General features: G+C 35.2%; 1 long non-coding RNA gene across 1 annotated transcript; it reads right to left on the bottom strand.

Annotated features, from left to right (window-relative positions):
* Nucleotides 1-3,181: 3,181 nt before the first annotated feature.
* LOC113609642 (uncharacterized) lies at nucleotides 3,182-21,697 on the bottom strand. The gene is made up of 3 exons (XR_003428748.1): nucleotides 21,565-21,697; nucleotides 19,038-19,041; nucleotides 3,182-3,212 (listed from the first exon to the last, which is right to left on the bottom strand). It is a non-coding gene; the product is annotated as an uncharacterized LOC113609642 (long non-coding RNA).
* Between the last annotated feature and the right edge of the window lie 2,236 nt (nucleotides 21,698-23,933).

Genomic DNA, 23,933 nt, shown 5'->3' on the forward strand with positions numbered 1-23,933 from the left:
AGTTTGAATTTGTGTTTCTGCTAGAATTTTTTTGACTCTGGACAGCAAACAATGATTAAACAAGCAGTATAACCTCAAAATAAGCTATTGGGAAATGATTCTTATGCAGAATATAAACTTTACTAAAACTATGAGGGCCAGAATCGTTGCTGATAGACAATTTGAAAACTGAGGTTGTTATAAGGCACTGGTTTTTAAAGGTTTTATTTTTATCCCATCTTCACTTTTTTTTTTTCATCTTCACTTTTTAAAAAATCATTTATTCTAGTGACATGAAATCATACTTGGTGGATCAAGATTGAAGACCTACTGATATATTGACAGAAAAATAAGTGTTATCCTCCAAAGTGATGATTATTTTACTACTTTAAACTATAAATAGCCACTATAGATAACTTATCATCCTATCTATTAAAATTAAGAAACAGTGGCTCAGACCAACTCTTCTAAAACAAACCAACTTTTGGGGAAGCTGAATTCTAATATATATATATATATATATATATATATATATATATATATCTCCTATCAACTAAGTTAGTTACTAAGAGCAATGTTTCCTGTAAAATTTGCCAGGAGTGCAACATCTGTCAAAATACCAATGGCATTTCTTCACTGTGCTAGAACAAATAATACTAAAATTTTTATGAAAATTCAAAAGACCCCAAATAGACAAAACAATCTTGAGAAAGAAGAACAAAGCTGGAGGTATTGCACTCCTTGGCTTCAAACTATATTACAAAGCTACAATAATTAAAGCAGTATGATACTGGCACAAAAACAGATACATAGATCAATGAATCAGAATTGAGAGTTTAGAAATGAACCCACACTTATATGATCAATTAATCTACCACAAAGGAAGCAAGAATATACAATGGAGAAAAGACAGTCTTTTCAATAAGTTGTGTTTGGAAAGTGGGACAGTCACTTGCTAAAGAATCAAAATAGACTACTTTCTCACACCACATACAAAAATAAATTCAAAATTGATTAGAGGTTTAAATGTAAAACCTGAAACCAAAAAACTCCTAGAAGAAAACATAGGCAGTACACTCTATGACATCATCAGTCTTAGCAATAAATTTTTGGATACATCTCCCCAGGCAAGGGAAACAAAAGCAGAAAATAAACAAATGAGACTATATCAAATGAAAAGGCTTTTGCCAGAGAAGGAAACTATCAACAAAACAAAAAGGCTGCCTACTGAATGGGAGAAGATATTTGCAAACAATATACCTGATAAGGGGTTAATATCCAAAATATACAAAGAACTCATACAACTCAACATCAAAAACACAATAAACTCAATTAAAAAATGAGCAGAGGACTTGAATAGACATTTTTTCCAATAAGATATACAAATGGCCAACAAGTATATGAAACAGTGCTCAACATCACTAATCATCAGGGAAATCAAATCAACACCACAATGAGATATCACTTCACACGTTTCAGAATGACTATCTTCACAAAAAGCAAGAAATAATAAATGTTGTTTAGGATGTGGATAAAAGGGAACTCTTGTGCACTCTTGGTTGGAACTCTTGTACACTGTTCCATGGTGTAGCCACCATGGAAAACAGTATGGAGATTACTCAAGAAATTAAGTAAAGAACTATCATATGATCTAGCAATTCTACTTCTGGGTATTTATCTGAAGAAAATGAAAACACTAATTGGAAAAGATATATGCACTCCTATGTTCACTGCAGTATTATCTACCATAATCAGACTATGGAAGCAACCTAAGTGCCCATGAACAGATGGGTGTGGTATATATATAAAATGATATACATATAAACCATAGAAAATAATTAAACCTTGCCATTTGTGAGAACATGGATGGGCCTAGAGTGTATTACGCTAAGTGAAATAAGTCAGGTGGAGAAAATAAATACTCTAAGATTTCACTGATAAGTGGAATTTAAAAAACAAAAGAAATGAATAAACATAACAAAACAGAAACAGATTCAGAGATCCAGAGGACAAACAAGTGGTTGCCAGAAAGGAGGGAGTTGGGGGAGGATAGAAATAAGTGATGGAAATTAAGAGGTTAAAAAAATTTGACCAGGAGTTTGCATTGCAAAACAACTATATATTTTCTGTATGTAATATTGAGATATTTTTATAGTGTGAAACAATTAAAGCCATGGCATTTTGATGCAGACACTTCGATGTGATTTTCCACATACAAACATTTTTACTATGACCAAGAGCAAGCCATTCCATTTTGGGCATTGTACAAGGGGAAAAAAAAGAATACTGTTTAAGCAAGAGTCAAAGACTGAGGAAGACCCTAGGAATACAGTTATTATTTAATTTTCTTACTTATTTTATTAATTTGATCAATTTATTGATTTTTATTTAATTTTCATTGTGAAGCAGGCTATGTGTGGAAATTATAGGAATACCTGGTCTCTCTTGGGAATCAAGGAAATGTTTATTGAGGAACTAATGCTCATTATGAGCTCACAAGAATTAGGAGGACTTTTAACTGGGTCAAGGGTAGGCAAGAGCTTTCCAAATATGGAACAGAATGTGTGAGGATCTTAAGGCAGGAAGAATAATAAATTATTTAATGGATTGAAATAAAACATTGAGGCAAGAGCAGGGACAAATGGGTCTCATGAAGAGGGCAGGCCTGGATGATATAGGGGTGTGAATCTACATTGAGAATTTTGGTCTCTGTCCTAGAAATGACGGGCACCCACTGACCACTTTAGTAGGGTAGTTAGATGATTTGACTTGTGCTTTCAGTGGAGGAAGAATAGAGTATATTAATGAATTTGGAAAAGCTAATTGGAACACCTTAACAATCATTCAGATCAGAGACTAAAGGAGACTGTAATGGTGTTGGCAAAGGAATCAAAGAAGTGACATATTTGGGCAGTAACCATCTACAGAAATTGGGTATCAGGGTATATGAGAAAGGCAGAATTCTTGGAGGATTGCTAGGTTTCTTTCAAGAGCTATTATATGAATAAGAAAGTAATATACTCTCCTATAGAACTAGTACTTTTTATAAATAAATTTATTTTTTAAATTTTTATTTACTTTTGGCTGTGTTGGGTCTTTGTTGCTGTGTGTGGGCTTCCTCTAGTTGTGGCGAGCGGGGGCTACTCTTCATTGTGGTGTATGGGCTTCTCACAGCAGTGGCTTTTCTTGTTGCAGAGCATGAGCTCTGGGCGCACGGGCTTCAGTAGTTGTGGCTCACGGGCTCTAGAGCACAGACTCAGTAGTTGTGGCGCACGGGCTTAGTTGCTCCACGGCATGGGGGATTTTCCCGGACGAGGGCTTGAACCCATGTACCCTGCACTGGCAGGCGGATTCTTAACCACTGTGCCACCAGGGAAGCCCCTAGAACTAGTATTTTTTTTTAAGGTAGAATCTGTGGTGGGCTTGGGGGTTGAGGGAAGAAATTATGAACTCAGTTTATACCTGAATTTGAAATCCCTGTGAAATATCCAAGTGAAATTGTTAAGCAGGCAGTTGAATGTGTGGGGCTGAAATCAAGAAGAAAGATTTAAACTGGAGCTATGCTGATATCTATTATTATAAGGCATTCACCAAATACCAAATATTTTTCTAAAACGTTACATGTATTAATTATTTAATCATTACAACAACACTATGAGGAAATTATTATTATTACCTGTACTTTGCAGAAGAGGAAACTGAGGCATGGAGAGCTGGATCAACTTGCTCACCATTATAGCAGCAGTAAGTAGATATGGAGAACGGGGTTAACAGCAGGCCTGCAATCTATTCCCTCCTTTTACTAGGGAACACAAGAAAAAAAGAAAGGTAACCTGATCAAATTTCATTGTAAATATGCTAATGATAGACTTCCTGGCAAGCACACTAGTAGTGTTTACTAACTGGAGAGTCCTTATGTATGTAATGCTTTTAGGGGATTTACCTGGTCTTCCTAGGTAAATGGTCTTCCTGGGATGGATTAAGATAAACAAACCTGATATCTATGGTTCTGTGAGCATGGCTCCATGGAAAATGTCCCATAAGCTATGTCACTACTAGACTATAAAATAAGGATTTTTTGTCATTCTTATTTGAGTAACTAAAACACACATGCACATCACTTAGATTTCTCAGAGATTTTATATGTGTGTATATATGGCTCATATGTCCTAATGTGATGAGAAAGGATGTGAGAGCTTGCCATGGCAGTCTAAATTTATCCTTGCTTGTTTTACTCCTTGTGAATACTTGTATACTTGAACCTAGCACCTAGGACTATCTTTTTTTAAAACACCAAAAGTTGAAAATTAGGTCAAGGAGTATGAGCTGACCAAGGAATCTGAACAGTAGTTATCAAAGAAATATAAGAAAACAACAGCAAAATGTGATGCCACAGGAACCAGAACATAAAACCAATATTTTAACCAATCCCTTAGCCTCATCCCATTGTTGAAACTCTCTCCTGACCCTGGCATAGTCTTGAAGATGATGTTGGGTTACAGATGGTTAGGGACAAAGAATAGTGTGGGTTAGGAATAAGTGTGAGGATGAATTTCATGGAAGTGGGTAGGGATCAAGGAGGAGGATTGGTCAAAGTTGGGTTAAGGGAGGACGTAGTAGTTTGACACTGCCCAAGTCAAATTATGTATAAGCAGAAGATATGTGTACTACAGCAACTTAATTCAGAAAAGCTCTTCAATCATTTTAAGTATAATGTTTGCTCATTTTCTAGCAATTCCTGATATCCTGAGTGATTTGCCTATCACATTCACTAATTACTTTATAAACATTATGATGGTCATACTTATTTACTTTCCAGTAATAATTTCAGAATACGAATGGATTTTATTTCACTTTCTGTTTGAAAATCTAGATGGCATATTACTCTCCTTTTTGTAAGCTTCCTAATTGTGGTAATTTTGTTTGATTGAATCTATATTAGGCACTGAAGTAGAAAGGAGAAAAAAATGTGGGTTCATAAAAAGATCCATTAAACCCAACTGTCAACTCTATAGTCAATTCTCAAATATTTTTCTGTTGTTTCAGTAAAATAGAGTGCTATAAATAAACTTAAAAATAATGGTTTTAGGATAAATATCTAAGGTCACATAACCCAATCAAATATAGACAGCATATTTTTCTGGTTTATAAATTTAACACAGACTCATAAAAATTTCTAAAATGACATGGAAATGAAGAGGGCTTCCCTGGTGGCGCAGTGGTTGGGAGTCCGCCGGCCGATGCAGGGGACCTGGGCTCGTGCCCCGGTCCGGGAAGATCCCACATGCCGCGTAGCGGCTGGGCCCGTGAACCATGGCCACTGGGCCTGCGCGTCCGGAGCCTGTGCTCTGCAACGGGAGAGGCCACAGCAGTGAGAGTCCTGAGTACCGCAAAAAAAAAAAAAAAAAGGAGACATTGTAATGGGTGAGGGTCAGAGGTATATTTTGTGCATATTATCAGGTAATTAAGAAAAAATGGAGCCATTTTGATGTAATTATGCCAATATATTATATTAAAATATAATTTTTTCTTAAAAATGACTATATTAAAACTGCTAAATCAAAATATCTATCCCCATAAAGATCTACGACAAACTCCTATAACATGTAATAGTAAGTATTAAAGAAGGTTCTTAAGCCACACTTTTCCTATTGGGATATTCTGAGAAATAAGGGGTCTAAGTTCAAATTATTTTGAAAAATACTACATACTACCACTGTCTTGCAAGTCTTCAGTGTGCACTAATTAAGGTTATGAAAAACATTTTTTGAAGTCTACTTAAATTAATTTACACTTGTGTTTCCAAAACTACTTTGAGCACAGGACTCTGAATATGGGTATTGGTAAAATGTTACCGATATTTTTTTAATTTATTATTATTTTTTTTTGTTTTACTTATTTTTACTGAAGTATAGTTGATTTACAATGTTGTGTTAATTACTGCTGCAAGCAAAATGATTCACTTATACATATATATACATTCTTTTTCCATTATGGCTTATCATAATATATTGAATATAGTTCTCTGGGCTATACAGTAGGACCTTGTTACTTATCCATTTTTTATATAAAAGCTTACATTTGTTAACCCCAACCTCCTCCCACTCCATCCCTCCCCTAACACCCTCTCCCTTGGCAACTGCCAGTCTGTTCTCTATGTTCATGATTCTGTTTCTGTTCCATAGACAGTTTCATTTGTGTTATATTTTAGATTCCACATATAAGTGATATCATATGGTATTTGTCTTTCTCTTTCTGACTTACTTCACTTAGTATGATAATCTCTAGTTGTGTCCATGTTGCTGTTCTCTCTTATGGCTGAGAAGTATTCCATTGTATATATGTACCACATCTTTATCTGTCCATTTGTCCATCTGTCAATGGACATTTAAGTTCTTTCCATGTCTTTGTTATTGTGAATAGTGCTGCTATGAACATAGGGGTGCTCATACCTTTTTGAATTATAGTTTTGTCCAGATATATGCCCAGGAGTGGGATTGCTGGATCGTATGGTAATTCTATTTTTAGTTTTCTGAGGAACATCCCTACTATTTTCCACAGTGGCTGCGCCAATTTACATTCCCACCAACAGTGTAGGAGGGCTCCCTTTTCTCACACCCTCTCCAGCATTTATTATTTGTAGACTTTTAATAATGTTACTGATATTTGTTCATATTTATTTATCATTTATTTCATCCAAAGCATTATGCTGGCTGAGTTCCAACTCAGGTCTGACTGGATTAACAGCTTTATTTCTTAATCCTTATGCTGTACTAATCTCTAATATTCTATAGAAATTTTTATTAATTCTAACAAAGTTTTGGGAGCTTAGCAGTTAATTTTCTAAAAAGAACCATGAATCTCTCCTTCATACCTTTTTTTAATCCATCTTATTGAGATGGAATTGCTACAGTTTTGTTTTGGTTTATTTCCCAAAGCACACAGCTGCTTCCGTAATTGGCACTATAGTCAATCTACACTCCATATCCTTGCCAGAACATATGATTTCAAATTACCCACTGCCAATGCCATTGTTTTAGTGTTAGGTACATTTTCTCTTTGCAGTGAGGGATGTTATTAAAGGCAACTATACAAAACTTACTATTGTATTTGTGGTGAAATTGCTGACATTCCTCATTTCAAGCAATGATTTATAGCCATTGATGTACACAGTACCTGAGGAGCCTTTGAAGAAAAAGGAAAGAGGTCTTTGATCAGGATTGGTGTCTGCCCATAAGCAATCATATTTAGTGGAATTATGATAGGGGTGCAGAAGACAATAGAAACCATAATGCAGGAGAAATACAGGTCCCCTGAATAAATGTAGGAAGGAAGGAGTCAGTCAACACTTCAGTGTTTCAGGGGCTTCACCTGCTGATGGAATCTGCCATAATCCAGCTACCTGATAGAAAAACATTGAATAAAACACCATTGACAATTGCAATTAGGCTAGTGAATGCACTTCACCTTTGTGTAGCCCATAATAGAACCCTGCCATACCTCCCACTGACTCTGAGCAACTACTAGAACAGCTTTCTAAATGAAAATATGGAGGCTTAGAAATGCTTGAGGAAAAAAATCTTTGCAGAGACAGAAATTCCAATGGGATCAGAAGACCTGGAGCTACCAAGATAAATTAACATAAATTTGATTGCATTGTATGCCTGAGTTGGTGAACAATGAGACATCTCAGTCACATAAAAATGTATTTTCACTTTGTTCAATTTAGCACACAGTGTTCTCTTAAAGCAAATTCAGGGGGGAAACTTTCTCTAGGTTTACTTACAATAAAGTTTTCATTTTTCTAGGACAAATACCTAAAAATCATGTGGTAATTGAATGTTTAACTTCATAGTAAACTGACAAAACTGGTAGTGATATTGTGATTTATAATAAAAAGTATATATTTAGTCTTTGACTCTTTTATGGCACAGAGCTCCTAAAGCCCTTGGAATTTCCTAACTGATAAGGGCAAAAAATATATTTTTTGTTATGATAATGACGTAAACTTTGGAAAGCCTCTAAGGAGGTGGGGGACCTGGTTGCCAGGACAGCCAATCTTGTGATTAGAGGGTTGGAACTTCCAGTTTCACACCCTGATTTCCAGGGAGCGGGAGGAGATACAGATTGAGTTTAACCACTACTGGCCAATTATCGGTCAATCATGCCTTTGTAATGAAGCCTCCAAAAACCCAAAAGGAGGGAATTCAGAGAATTTCCAGGTTGGTGAAATTATGGAGGTGTTGGGAGAGTGGTGCTCCTGGAGAGAGCACGGAAGCTCTGCAGTATTTCCCCATTCCTTGCCCAATGTATCTCTTCCATCTGGCTATTCCTGAGTTATATATATATTTTTTTTAATGTAAATTGATTTATTTGTTTTTTCTTCTAGTTTTATTGAGATATAACTGACAAACAACGCTGTATAAGTTTCAGGGGTACAGCATAATGCTTTGATGTATATATCATTTAAAGATTACTATATAATTTTAGTGAACATCCATAATCTCACATAGATTAAAAATAAAAGGAAAAATTCCCTGTGATGAGAACTACTAGATTTACTCTCTTAACAAATTCCATGTATAACACACCAGTGTTAATTATATTTATCATGCTGTACATTACATCCCTAGTGCTTATTTATCTGATAACTAGTAGTTTGTATCAAAAGTTTGTACTAAATATACCATCTTCATCAAATTCCCACACCCCAACTCCCCACTTCTGGTTACCATAAACTTGATCTCTTTTTTTATGAGTTTGTTTTAGTTTGTTTTTGAAGTATAATTGACTGACAACACCATGTTAGTTCCTGTTGCATAACACAGTGATTACATAGCTCTATACTTTGCAATATGATCACTATGATAAGTCTAGTTATGATCTGTCACTATACAAAGATATTACATTAGAATTGACAATGTTTTCTACTCTATACATTTCATCCAGATGACTCATTCATTTTGTAACTGTAAATTTGTACCTCTTAATTTTCCTTACATATTTCTCTCCTTCCCCAGCCCCATCACATCTGACAACCACTTGTTTGTCCTCTGGATATATGACTCTTTCTGTTTTGTTATGTTTATTCATTCCTTTGGTTTTATAGATTCCACAAATAAGTGAAATCATATAGTATTTGTCTTTCTCTGATTTATTTCACTCAGCATAATACAGTATATGCCCATCCATGTTTTGACAAGTGGCAAGATTTCATTCTTTTTATGCCTAAGTAATATTTTATTATATACATATCTATATCACTATATATACATATATATGTATATATATGTATATGTATGTGTGTGTGTGTGTATATATATATATACATATATATATATATATATATATCACGTCTTCTTTATCCATTCATCACTTAGGTTGCTTCCATATCCTGGCTATTGTAAATAATGCTGAAATGAATATAAGACCGCATATATCTTTTCCAATTAGTTTTTCTCACTTTCTTCAAATAAATACCCAGAAGTAGAATTGCTGGATCATATTTTTAATTTATTTTTATTTTTTTTGAGTAATCTCCATACAGTTTTCCAATAGTAGCTGCATGGTTTTACGTCCCCATCAAGAGTACACGAAAGTTCCCTTTTCTCCACATCCTCAACATTTATTATTTCTTGCTTTTTGTGAAGACAGCCATTCTGAAATGTATGAGGTGATATCTCATTGTGGTTTTGATTTGATTTCCCTGATAATTAGTGATGTTGAGCCTCGTTTCATATACTTGTTGCCCACGTGTATGTTTTCTTCAAAAAAAAATCTATTCAGGTCCTCTGCTCATTTTTTAATTGAGTTTATTGTGTTTTTGATGTTGAGTTGTATGAGTTCTTTGTATATTTTGGATATTAACCCCTTATTAGATATATTGTTTGCAAATATCATCTCCCATTCAGTAGGCAGCCTTTTTGTTTTGTTGATAGTTTCCTTCTCTGGCAAAAGCCTTTTAGTTTGATGCAGTCCCATTTGTTAATTTTTCGCTTTTGTTTCCCTTGCCTGGGGAGACATATCCAAAAATTTATTGCTAAGACTGATGATGTCATAGAGTGTACTGCCTATGCTTTCTTCTAGGAGTTTTTTGGTTTCAAGTCTTACATTTAAATATCGAATCCATTTTGAATTTATTTTTGTATGTGGTGTGAGAAATTAGTCTATTTTGATTCTTTTACATGTGACTGTCCAGCTTTCTCAACACCATTTATTGAAGAGGCTGTCTTTCCCCCCATTGTATATCCTTGCTTCCTTTGTGTTAGATTATATAACCATATAAATGTGGGATGATTTCTGGGTTCTCAGTTCTGTTCCATTGATCTATGTGTCTGTTTTTGTGCTGGTACTGCATTGTTTGATTATTGTAGCTTTGTAGTATAGTTTGATATCAGGAAGAGTGACACCTCCAGCTTTGTTCTTTCTCAAGATTATTTTGGTTAATTGGGTTTGTGTGTGTGTGTGTTTCCATACAAATATTAAGATTCTTTGCTCTAGTTCTATGAAAAATGCCATTGGTATTTTGATAGAGATTGCATTGAATCTGTAGATTGCCTTGGGTAGTATGGTCCTTTTAACAATGTTAATTCTTCTAATTCCTGATTATGGTATATTTTTCCATTTGTTTGTGTCATCTTCAATTTCTTTCAACGTTGCCTTATAGATTCCTGAGTACAGGTCTTTTATCTCCTTAGTTAAATTTATTCCTGTTATGTTAGTCTTTGCATCTTACAAGGGATGCAGTTGTAAATGGGATTGTTTTATTAATTTCTCTTTAGTTGTTAGTGTATAGAAATGCAACTTTCTTTATATATTTTGTATCCTACAACTTTACTGAATGTATTGATAATTTCTAATAGTTTTTTGGTGACATCTTTAAGGCATATTGATGTAATTGGGGTGTTAATATCCCTCACTATTACTGTGCTATGGTCCATGTTATTCTTTATGTTTTTCCATATTTGCTTTCTGTATTTAGGGGTTCCTATGTTGGGTACATATATATTACAACGGTTATATATTCTTGTTAGATTGATTCCTCTAACATTATGTACTGTCCATTTTTGTCTCTTGTTACAGTTTTTGTTTTAAAGTCTATTTTGCCTGATATAAATATTGTTACCCAGCTTTATTTTCCTTTTCATTTGCATGGAATAAGTTTTTCCACTGCATCACTTTCAGTCTCTGTGTGTCTTTAGATCTGATGTGAGTCTCTTGTAGGTAGCATATACTTTTAACCCTTGACTAGGGGTTAAGGACACTGACACCCTGTATAGTCAAAAATCAATGTACAAATTTATTATTGGCCCCTCCATCCCACAGTTTCATATCTGTGGATTTTAAGAATTGCAAATCATACAGTATTGTAGTGCTGTTTTTTTTTGACAAAACTCTGCATATACATTAATCCATGCAGCCATGTTGTTCAAGGGTCAACTGTATACAGGCCCTGTTTTTTTATCCATTCAACCACTCATGTCTTTTGATTGGATTATTTAATCCATTTACATTTAAAGTTATTATCTATTCGTATGTACTTATTGCCATTTTGTTCATATTTTCCGGTTGTTTTTTTTAAGTTCTTTTTGTTCCTTCTTCCTTTGCTCTCTTCCCTTGTGATTGGATGGTTACCTTAGTATTATGTTTGAATTCCTTTCTGTTTGTTGTGTGTGCATTTATTATAGGTTTTTGGTATTTTGGTATTTTATATACATATATATATATATATATAATTATTTAGGTTGATGATTGCTTAAGTAGAATACATTCTAATAATACATTTTAACAATCCTGCATCCCCTACAATCCTACAATGTTTCATCATTTTTTTTGAGGTAGGTAATATCTTACATCTTGTTTTGTGTGTCTCTTAACTACTTAATGTGGATATAGATGATTTTTCTACTTTTGTATTTTAACCTCCTACTAGCTTTATAAGTGGTTGTTCAACTGTCTTTACTATATTTTTTGCTTTTTCCTATGAGATTTTTCCTTTTGTAATTTTTTTATATTTCTAGTTATTTTCTTTTCTTTTCTGCTTAGAAAAGTCCCTTTAACATTTCATGTAAAGCCAGTAGAATGATTTCTTTTAGCTCTTGTTTGTCTATAAATCTCTTTCTCTCTTTCTAATCTGAACGATAACTTTATCAGGTACAGGATTCTTGGTTGTATGTTTTGTCCTTTCATCATTTTGAGTAAATTGTGGTCTGCAATGTTCCCCCTGAAAAGTCAGCTGACAGTCATATGGGAGTTCTCTTGTATGTAACTAGTTTGTTTATTTTGGTGTGTATGTGTTTTAAAATTCTCTGTTTATCTTTAATTCTGCCATATTAATTACAACATGTCTTGGTGTGGACCTCTTTTGGTTGATCTTGTTTGGGACTCTGTGCTTCCTGGACCTGAATGTTGGTTTCCTTTCCCAGGTTAAGGAAGTTTTCAGCTATTATTTCTTCAAACAAGTTCTCTGTCCTTTTCTCTCTCTTCTTCTTCTGGGGCCCTATAATGCAATGGTAGTGCACCTGATGTTGTCCTGGATGTCTCTTAAACTATCTTCATTTTTATTTTATTTTTATTTATTTTTGGTTGTGTCAGGTCTTAGTTGTGGTATGTGGGCTCTTTGTTGTGTGTGTGTGTGGGGGCTCTGTAGTTTGTGATACACAGCTCTAGTTGAGGTGCACAAGCTCAGTAGTTGTGGCACATGAGCTTAGTTGCCCTGTGACATGTGGGATCTTAGTTCTCTGACCAGGAATCAAACCAGTGTCCCATGCATTGTAAGGCAGAGTCTTTACCACTGGATCACCAGGGAAGTCCCTGTCTTCATTTTTTTAATTTCTTTTTTTTTTCCTATTCAGCTTGCGTTATTTCCACTACTCTGTCTTCCAGTTTACTGATACATTCGTCTGAGTTATCTAATCCCTGTTGATTGCTTCTAGAGTATTTTTAATTTTTGTTATTGCATCCTCAGCTCTCTCTGCTACTTTTTATGTTTTCTAACTCTTTGTTAAGCTTTTCACTGTGTTTGTCCATTCTTATGCCAAGTTTGTTGAGCATCTTTATGATCATTACCTTGAGCTTTTTATCAAGTGGATTGTTTGTCTCTACTTTGCTTAGGTTTTTGTTTTTTTGTTTGTTTGTTTGTTTTTTCCCCCTGAGGCTTTGCCCTGTTTCTCTGTTTATAATGTATTCCTCTGTCTCCTAATTTTGCCCAATTCTTTGTTATTTCTATGTATTAGGTAGGTCAGTTATGTTTCCTGATCTTATAAAAATAACCTTATGTAGGAGATGTCCAATGGGGCCCAGCCACATGTTCCATTCTGGTTGCCAGAGGTATACGTTCTAGGGGTCCCCCCTATGTGTGCTGTGTCATCCCTTTTGTTGTAGTGGGTCTAACTATTATGAGTACACTAGTAGGACAGGCTTGCTGCATGGCCCATGTGTCCTCAGTTCTGGTTCTGGCCTGCTGTTGAGCAGATGAGCCTCTGGTTTTAATAGGCTAGAGGTAGAACTCCAAAATGGGATTTATATTCACCAGTGTCCTCTCAGTAGCATGACCTCTCAGAGTGGTGACCGTGAGTATCTCTGTTTCTAGGGGGAGTCCAGTTGCCTCCTGCCTTTCTGGGAGGTTCTTCAAGATCAACAAGTGATTCTAACCCAGGCTCCTTTCAAATTACTTCTTTTTCCCTGGGTCTTGAAACATGTGAGTTTTGTGTGTGTGTGCTCTTGAAGGTCAGAATTTTGTTTTTCACAACTCTATAGCTCTCCCATACACAAGCTTTGTTAGCCTTCAAAGTCAGATGCCCTGGGGACTTCTCATCCCAATGTGGGACACCTGGGCTGGGGAGCTCAATGTAGGGCTCATGCTCCTAACTCTCTGTGGAGAACCTCTGCAATTGTGATTATTCTCCCATTTTGGTTTGCCTTTTTTTGGGTGTGGGTCTTTACTATACCTTGCCTCCACCCCTCATGTTATTTCTTCTTTATATCTTTAATTGTGGAAAATATTTTCTGTTTATCATCATGTTGTTTACAAAGATAGTTGCTCTATAAATAGTTTAAATTTTGCTGTGCCCCTGGGAGGAGGCAAACTCAGGGTCTTCCTACTCTGTCTTCTTGGCCACATCTCTGCTCCTGATACTTTTTTTTGCAAAGCAGAAGTTTTAATTTTGATAAAGTCAAGTTTATCAATTATTTATTTTATTGATTGTGCCCTTGATGTTGCATCTAAAAAGTTTTTTACACACTTAAGGCCATCTAGATTTTCTCCTGTATTATCTTCTAAGTGTTTTACAATTTTGCAATTTACATTTAGGACCATGATTCTTTTTTTTTTTTTTTTTGTGGTACACGGGCCCCTCACTGTTGTGTCCTGCTGCAGAGCACAGGCTCTGGACACACAGGCCCAGCGGCCATGGCTCATGGGCCCAGCTGCTCCACGGCACATGGGATCCTCCCAGACCGGGTCACGAACCCATACCCCCTGCATCGGCAGGCAGACCTCCAACCACTGTGCCACCAGGGAAGCCCAACCATGATTCATTTCGAGTTAATTTTTATGAGTGTGTAAGTTCTGTGTCTAGTTTCTTTCTTTTTTTTAATTTTTTTATGTGGATGTTCAGTTTTTCCAGCACCATCTGTTGAAGAGACTATCTTTTCTCCATTGTATTGTCTTTGCTCCTTTGTCAAAGATTATTTCACTATATTTACATGGGTATATTTCTGGGCTCTCTACTCTTGTTTTATCAACTGATTTGTCTGTTTTTTTTTTTTTTTTTACCAATAGTACACTGTCTTTATTACTTTAGCTTTATAGTAAGTCTTGATATCAAGTAGCATCAGTTCTCCAACTTTGTTCTTCTCTGTCAATATTGTGTTGGCCCATATATTTCAATTTAGTTTACTTGTTTTCTTTCTGTTCAGTTTTGAGAGTTTTAAAATATTTTTGATACAAGTCTTTTCCCAGATATGTGATTTGCAAATATTTTCCTCTGGTACAATTTATCATATATAGTTTTTTTTTTCTTTTCTAGTCATGCTTTTGGTGTCATATTTGGTGTCATATTTAAAAATTTAAGAATGTCATATTTTTGTCTAGCTTAAGGTCCTAAAGATGTTTTTTTTTTTCCTATAAATGTGCCTAAAAGTGCAAAACTAGCCCTGTGAGGATGAAATCACTTAGGTGATTTCTCTGACTGTATATCTTGTAGATAAAAGGAGATGAAAGATGGCACCTCTGAATATAATTAGGTTAATATATCCTGGTTTACTTTTTTTCTGAATGTGTTTAAGTCATTAAAGAAGAAAATTAAATAAGGATATTCAATTCTATTCATGCAATGAGACTGGAAATTAATTTATTTTTTACATGGACAAAATATTATATACATATAATGTAGAGTTGTACTCATGAATTTATAAATATTTGAGTACCCATTATGTGACAGGTATTGTGGAGGACATTAGTGATTAAAGTAAAAAGAAAAAAAATCCTTCCCTGCATGGAAAACCTTTTAGTGAAAAATAATATATAATATATGATCTACATCATATATCATATAGGTCATAATGTGATATATGATTCAAATCATATACCTTATAAATATATATATATACATATATATGTATTTAATTACTTATTCAAAGGAAAGTGAAATAACAATTTATTGTTCCACTTGATGAGTCTATACCCTTAAGTCCTCTTGAGACGAGAGCTGTGAATCAGTTATTTCTTCTATAAATCTCAGTTTCCACATGATTCTGCTGATGCAAGCATCTCCTGAAATAACATAAGTCCAAGATTAAAAGCCATATTTTCCCTGTGTAATGGTTCTTTAATGCCAGGTAAGGACTTTGGTTGGTCAACTTTCTTAGGATTTTTCACTGATATACTTTCATTATACAGTTGACCCTTGAAAAATGTGAGGGTTAGGGGTGCTGATTCCCCATGCAGTAAAATATTAGAGTATAACTTTTTCTGTATCTGTATCTGTGGTTCCATATCCACCAACCATGGATCATGTAGTACTGTAATATATATATAGTGGAAAGAAATCCAAGTATAAGTGGACTTGTGCAGTTCAAACAAATGTTCAAGGGTCACTGTATTCAATTTTTTACATACTTACAGTCCAATTCTAATGTATTCTGTAACTCTATGACTTCAAATTGTATATAGAGTAAAATATTACTATTTTAATAAGGATGATAGGCACACATTACTAAACTATATTTATTATTTTAATATAAACACTACTTTATCACTTTTCATATTATCAAAGTAATTAAACAACCTGATTTTCATTCCAGAAAGGATTTGTGCCTGTGGACACAAATACTTATCACAGAATAGAATATAAATTGGAAAGCATTCAAGGCAGTAGAAAATAGTGATGGAATTGGAAAATAATTGTGGGGAAAATAAAGACAAACAGGTATTTAATAGAATATCTTTTACATTTGTGAAATGCTCTTAGAATCATTTAGAGCTTTCTAGTACCCAAATCAAGTAGGAAAACTATTAGTTATATAACACAATGCCTAAGAAAAGTATAATATTTTTCAGTGGGGTGCAAAACAAATCTGAGACACATTTTTCTCTCGTGTATTTACATACAAGGGTACTAAGAACACTGGTATAAATATGCTCACCTAGGTAAATGCAAGACTTCAGGTATGGTAACAGAGGTTTTCCTTGTGGAAATCTTATACAAATTATTATTTGTAATTGGAGTAACACACTGATAGCCAAGTTTTAGCTTTCTAGAAGTAGTTATGCTAGTAAATATATGTTATAAAACTTTTTTTTCTTTTTAAGAAGTTAACTGTTGCTGTAACACAAAAAAATTACAATATCATTTGTTTTAAACTATCTTAGATTGTACAGGTGTAAATTTGATCTTTGTATATTTCTGAGTTGGCCCACAATCCAAAGTATGTTCCTTTACTTAGCTTTTTCTGTGTAAGTACAAGAGCACAGACCTATACAGAGAGAGATGTGGAAAGAAAATATTCCCAGCAACAACTATGTTAGAGAGGACTACATAGCTTGAGAAGCCAAGACCTAAGAATAGACACTTAGTATATTTTTTCACTTTCCACTGTTGCTGTTCCCACAAATTTAGTCCATCTTTGTACTATACAGTTATTAAGTCATTTGTTATGAATGATAAATCTATTGTCTTCTAAAGGAGAAGAACCGTGCTTATAGATTGATTCTATGAACATTATCCTACAAGTATTAGAGTCAATCCTCATTCTTCCTAGATTCCATATATGTGAATTGACCTACTTGCTAAAATTTATTTGTTACCCTTAAAGCAATACTTGTACCATTTTCACAGTCATTTGAGGATATAGGAAGAGTGTTGAAAATTTGAGACACCCAACAGGCATGTTTCCCCCTGATGTCAAATAAGGTAATGCTCTGCCTCCTTGTTTCAACTCTCATATTATAAACAAGTTTCCTCTCTGTGGTCTATTTAGTGCAATATTTTTCTTTTAGTATTTTTTTTCTGTTTAAAATGGCTTTCAAGCATGGTGCTGAAGTGCTGTGTAATGCTTCTAAGCATAAGAAGGATATGATGTGTCTGATGGAGAAAATACATGTGTTAGACAGGCTTCATTCAGGCATGAGTTATAGTACTATTGATCATGAGTTCAATGTATGAATCAACAATATATATTAAATAACATGTCTTTAAACAGAAGCATACACTGAAGAAAAATGTATATATTGGTAATTTAATAAAAAAATATTGTGACCAGAGGCCACAGAAAAACCAAAATCAGTATTTTGCCTAGGAGTAATGGTTCAGTATTTTCTAATTCAGTATTTGCAGCAACTTTATAATACATAACACTCACGAATAACAAGGATGAGCTGTATATTATACCCAAATGTATAATTTTCTAAGATAAAAAGTGTTCTACAATTAATCATCTTTGGTAGTGATTCTATTGATACAATTGTTTGATTTAGTTGATTGATTCTGGTTGTGCAAAGCTTAATTTAAATTTTTATCCAGGTATCTAAGCAATACATCCAACTAGGAACATGAATATTCATATACCTATAAGAATGATATAGTAAATGAGTAGGAACCTATGAGGCCCTCCCAGAACAGATGCCCCCATGTCCTCTGCATCCCTCTTGTTTGTAGAAAAACTATATTTCTAGGACTTCCCTGAGTTCCAAATAATAAATTTAATCAGAAGTGAGAAAATCCAGAAACAGGAGTCAACCAAGACAAAATAATAATAGTTTAACCATTAAACAAATTTATAGACATTTTGTTCCTTCTCAAGAGCTATAGGTAATATTCTGAGCCATATATTTGGGGCTGTTTTGCAGATACTGAAACCCCCACCAGGTGGAAGATGTTAATTCTATATTGACCACAAGCACATAGACCCCAAACAAGTTGGAACCAGAAGGTGGATGATGTTGATTTCTGGTTACCTCAGCACCAATCAATCACAAGAATGCTCATGAACTGATCACAAAACTCACAACCCTCTCCCTCACACAGTCTTTAAAAAACCTTTCCCTGAAAGCCATTGGGAAGTTAAGGTTTTTTGAGCATTAGCTGCCTGCATTCCTTGTTTGGCACCTGCAGTAAATTCTGCAATTTCCTTCAGCACAACCCAGTGCCAGTAGATTGGCTCTACTGTGCACAGGTGACTGGACCCAAGTTTGGTTCTGTAACAATATTCCCAAACTGGAAAGTTATAGTTAAACAATTGAATAATTTCTGACAAAAGAAAGGCAGATACTAACTTGCTATTATTATTACTTCTTCCTTTTTCATGAAAACACAAGATTTTTTTAATTGAAATTTTGTATAATGGTCATTTAAAAGTTCTTACCCTTTTTTACCTTTAAACTCCATTCAATCCCATAAAATTTGACATTTAATATATATCATTCTTTGTATTAGGTTCTATGATACATAAAAAAGTTATGATTAGTACCCTCTTAGGACTCCTAATAATGTGAGTGTTTGGAGCCAGTAATAATTACATTTAGAAAAATAATTAAAACAAAGAAAGTAGTTATATACCATGCTTGGGAGGATCAAAGAAGAATTCACAGAGAGCAGATTCTTGAGCTAATCTTAAGGGATTCTGTCAGTCAGGTTTAAAGAGTATAGCTGAATATATGCAAAGATAAATGAGTATGAGATATTAAAGTCACTTTGCATAACTCAACATGGTTGGAATAGGGGGACCTGCAATGTCTACCCCAAAGAAAAGAAGAATGATTGTGTTTGCTTCAGCCTGCTTCTGTGATAATCTATTGACAACTGCTTGGCAGGTGACATTTTTATAGATAAATTTATTTGTGGAAACACCTTATATTGTAACCTGATTTTTCAGCAGAATAATGAGGGGGCCCTTGGTTCTTATGAAGGAATGAAGGATGGTATGTAAATATTATGCTGCCAGCAATGAGCAAACCACCAAGCAATTTCCAACTGGGTAATATCAGAGAAGAAAATTAGAGGATATGAATAGGAAGATTAGAGATGGCAAAGAGAAGAGAGGGGGAAATATCTACTGTACCAAACAGTAGCAAAACTGTCATGAAATGATAAAAGAAAGAAATTTAACATTTAGTTAAAGTTATTTTGTTAATACAAACTTTAGTGATTAGCTGATTTGTGGTTAGAATTAGTATCCTTTTATAAAAATTGAAGAAATAAGGACATCTAAGTAAACTAAACGTAAGATCAGTGAACTTCCACTTGTGGGGAGATGAGCTTCATGAGAATGAATATTCAGGTAGGGCTTTCAGATACTGAGGCATAGAAAAGATTATTCTTTCAAATGAACACTGTCATTTGGATCCCAATATGTATTCTACTCCTCTCTCATTAGGAGAGGTCTTAAGAAGAATGTGGTCTTAAGACTTGACCCAATACCAAGGCAAGTCCTCTGATTATTCTAAGCCAGTTAATTCAATTTCTTTATTTCCTTTACTTTTGTTAGTGTTTGTTTTAGGAATTCAGGTTTAAATTAATCAGCATAAATTCAATTCCTGGTGAAAGTTATTGGACTAAGGAATACTGAGACTATGAGAGAAACTAAGGGCAGAGCCATAAGATTTGCAAAGAGGACTTCCCTGGTGGTCCAGTTGTTAAAACTCTGTGCTTCCAATGCAGGGGGTGCAGGTTCAATCCCTGGTTGGGGAACTAAGACCCAACATGCTGCACGGTGTGGCCAAAAAAAAAAAAAAAAAAAAAGATTTCCAGATAAATCTGGAAGAGTTTTGCTCAAATCATGCCTGAAGTCCATTCCACTCTGTTCTTGTATGCATATAAGATAATTAAATTTTATTATTTAAGCTAATCCACTTAGGTTTCTACTACCTATAGCTGAAAGTACCCTAACTAACAGAAATAACTCTAAGTCTGTCCTGGCAGCATAATAAGTGTGATCTGATGAGTAAATATCCTCTTTTATTAGCTCCTTTTCTTAAACAAAAAGATGTCATGTAGGGGGTAATCAGCATTATTTTCTGCCTGGCTTCTTACAGGTAAAATAATAGGAGTAGTGAGGATTCCACATTAAAGATTCAATCAACTCTAAATTGGGCCATCTAAAACAGAACTCTGAACAATATATTCTTAAATAGAAAAAGTGTGAGATGAAGGGCTTCCCTGGTGGTGCAGTGGTTGAGAGTCCGCCTGCCGATGCAGGGGACACAGGTTCGTGCCCCAGTCCGGGAGGGTCCCACATGCTGCGGAGCAGCTGGGCCCGTGAGCTGTGGCCGCTGAGCCTGCGCGTCCGGAGCCTGTGCTCCGCAACGGGAGAGGCCACAACAGTGAGAGGCCCGCATACAGAAAAAAAAAAAAAAAAAGAAAAAGTGTGAGATGTTAACCAACTTCCTAAAATACACCACAAATAGCTTTGTGAGAATACTACAAGTATTTTGTTGGTGTTCAGGAAAGGAATAAAATAATAATGGAGAAACCCTATAGGTTACTATAACAAAATTAAGGGGAAGGGCATTTCTCTATCACTTTAAATAATTGCAAAAAATTGAGGCATTTTAAGTTAGTGTTAATGAGTAAGGATGCCAGCAGATAGTTCATCTTTTCCTAAGTTCATAGCATGCATGATTATCCATTGAAAATTATCTTTGATAAATGAGTCTGAAATGATACGGATAACCCACAATAAATGGTCACCTTTAATTATGTTCAGATGGATTCTTTGCCTGATAGATTTCTGTCACATTAATAAATATTGCAGAGAAAACACATTCATCATACCAAAGAAGGGAAAATATCTTACAGTTTCATCAACCAATTTCTAGGTGACAGTGTGGACAAAGGGAAAGAGATACCAGTAAGAGATAGGTTAGTGATGTGCATTGACAGAAGGGAATATAACCAGAGATTTACTTCCCCTTCATTTTTTAAAATAAATTTATTTATATTATTTATTTTATTTTTGGCTGTGTTGGGTCTTCATTGCTGCACGCGGGCTCTCTCTAGTGGCAAGCAGGGGTTACTCTTTGTTGCGGTGCGTGGGCTTCTCATTGCAGTGGCTTTTCTTGTTGCAGAACACAGGCTCTAGGTGCACGGGCTTCAGTAGTTGTGAATTGCGGGCTCTAGAACTTAGGCTTAGTAGTTGAGGTGCATGGGCTTAGTTGTTCCACGGCATGTGGAATCTTCCCGGACCAGGATTCAAACCCATGTCCCCTGTATTGGGAAGCATATTCCCAATGACTGCACCGTCAGGGAAGCCCTATTTGTTTTTTGGTTTTTTACTTTAGATAAACTCTATTCCAGGCCAAAAAAGTAACTCATTGTGAATCAAAAGAGGTCAGTGGGAAGGGCTGGACCAATTACATGAATACTATGGGGAGAGAAGTTGTTGATGCCACCAACCTGTTCTTCCTAATATTTAGAGTTCATGGGAAACTATTAGATAGAATGTTTCTAACCAAGACTTGTGGCAGTGAAGGGCAGTAGAAATATTATCACAGAAGGTAGAGAGAGTATGACACTAAATCAGAAAGAGAGAAGAGTTCTTCCAGTTGGTGAGAATACAGATGTTGAAACCACTCAATACAGCCCTTTAGGCTGAGTTTTAACCTGGGAAGGAACTAGAGAGTTGCTTGTAAAAGCCATGAAAATTGTAGCTCAAGTGTATTGCAGTATGTAGGCCTACTGATTAATTGTAACAAAAACAATTGTTTTTAAGAAACTTCAACTGGAAACAGTTCTTTGCTTCAAGAACATATGCATTATCTTAAGGGATAGCTTTTCTTGGGCATATATCATCTCACTTAGCTGCACTGCATGTTTCTAGTTAGATATTAGCTGCCAACAAATTCCTGAGCTATCTCATATTCTGGGCAAGAATTTGGCTATCGATATTGCTGTTTCATTGTTTGCAGAGAATCAGTGAAGTCGCCAGACTATGTGGAGCTCAATATTCTCCACATGGCAACTTTACCAATCATTTGTTACTCCATGTTCATTGCCTTGTACTGCCTCTTAGAGTAGTGGTTCTCCAAATGTGATACTAAGGCCACCATCATCATCAGCAACACCTAAGGATTTTTTTTAGAAATGTAAATTATTTAGTCCCATTTGGCCAAAAACAGAAACTCTGGGTGTGAAGTCCAATAATCTGTGTTTTAACAAGCCTTCTAGTAGACTATAAAGTTTGAAAACCTCTGTCTTAGAATGCTGTTTGTTATTTATCCTTAACTTTTTGTCTATGTTTATATTTTCCTCCAACTCTTCTTGCAAGCTTTATTAGGTATTCATCTGGAATCTATTCTCTGGAAGTCCAGTAAAAGCAAGCAAATTCAAATTCAATATTTCTCATGTGTGAATGAAAGGGAATAAGCCATATTTTGTTTTAAGTGCTACACCAGAAACTTTTAATTAAAAATCTTGACATATGTCAATTTAAATTATTTTTACCCAAGGAACAGACAAATTTGGTGGGAGCCATCTACTTACAATTTGTAATTATGAGCCAACTACATAACCACTGACCCATAAATGCAAGAAATGAATAGTCAATAATAATCCTAAACCTTTCTCCTTTGTTCTCACCCATGTTCTGTCAAGTTCTCATTTTGTCCTGTTTATTAGCTCTAGCCCACTCTCTTTACTAATCACTCTTGACTAGTCTTGGCATTTGAAACTGGTCTCTCTGACACTTGATCTCCTTCACATATTAGATTCTAGTTGTGTCTGTTTTCCTCATTTTGAGGGACTTCTGGTGGGAAAACCTGAATACCAGTTGGGAAGTGTGTGGCTGTAAGAAACATAATACCCCACACAATGTTATCAACAATAAATACATCTATTTTTTTTCAACAACTTTATTAGAGTATAATTGCTCTACAGTGGTGCCTTAGCTTCTGCTGGATAACAAAGTGAATGAGCCATAAGTATAAACGTATCCCCGTATCCCCTCCCTCTTGCGTCTCCCTCCCACACTCCCTATTCCACCCCTCTAGGTGGTGTCAAAGCACTGAGATGATCTCCCTGTGCTATGTAGCTGCTTCCCACCAGCCATCCATTCTATATTTGGTAGTGTATATTTGCAAAAGCCACTCTCTCACCTCGTCCAAACCCACCCCTCCCCTTCCCCATGTCCACAAGTCCACTCTCCACATCTGCATCTTTATTCCTGTCCTGCCCCTAGGTTCTCAGAACTTTTTTTTTTTTTTTAGATTTCATATATATGTGTTAGCATACAGTATTTGTTTTTCCCTTTCTGACTTACTTCACTCTGTATGACAGATGCTAGGTCCATCCACCCCACTACAAATAACTCAATTTCATTTCTTTTTATGGTTAAATAATATTCCATTGTATGTATGTGCCACATCTTCTATATCCATTCAACTGTTGATGGACACTTAGGTTGCTTCCATGTCCTGGCTATTGTAAATAGTGTTGCAATGAACATTGTGGAACATGACT

This window comes from Aethalodelphis obliquidens, unplaced genomic scaffold, assembly GCF_003676395.1.
Source record: "Aethalodelphis obliquidens isolate GAN/ISIS:26980383/991018 unplaced genomic scaffold, ASM367639v1 scaffold58, whole genome shotgun sequence".
Classification (NCBI taxonomy): Eukaryota; Metazoa; Chordata; class Mammalia; order Artiodactyla; family Delphinidae; genus Aethalodelphis; species Aethalodelphis obliquidens.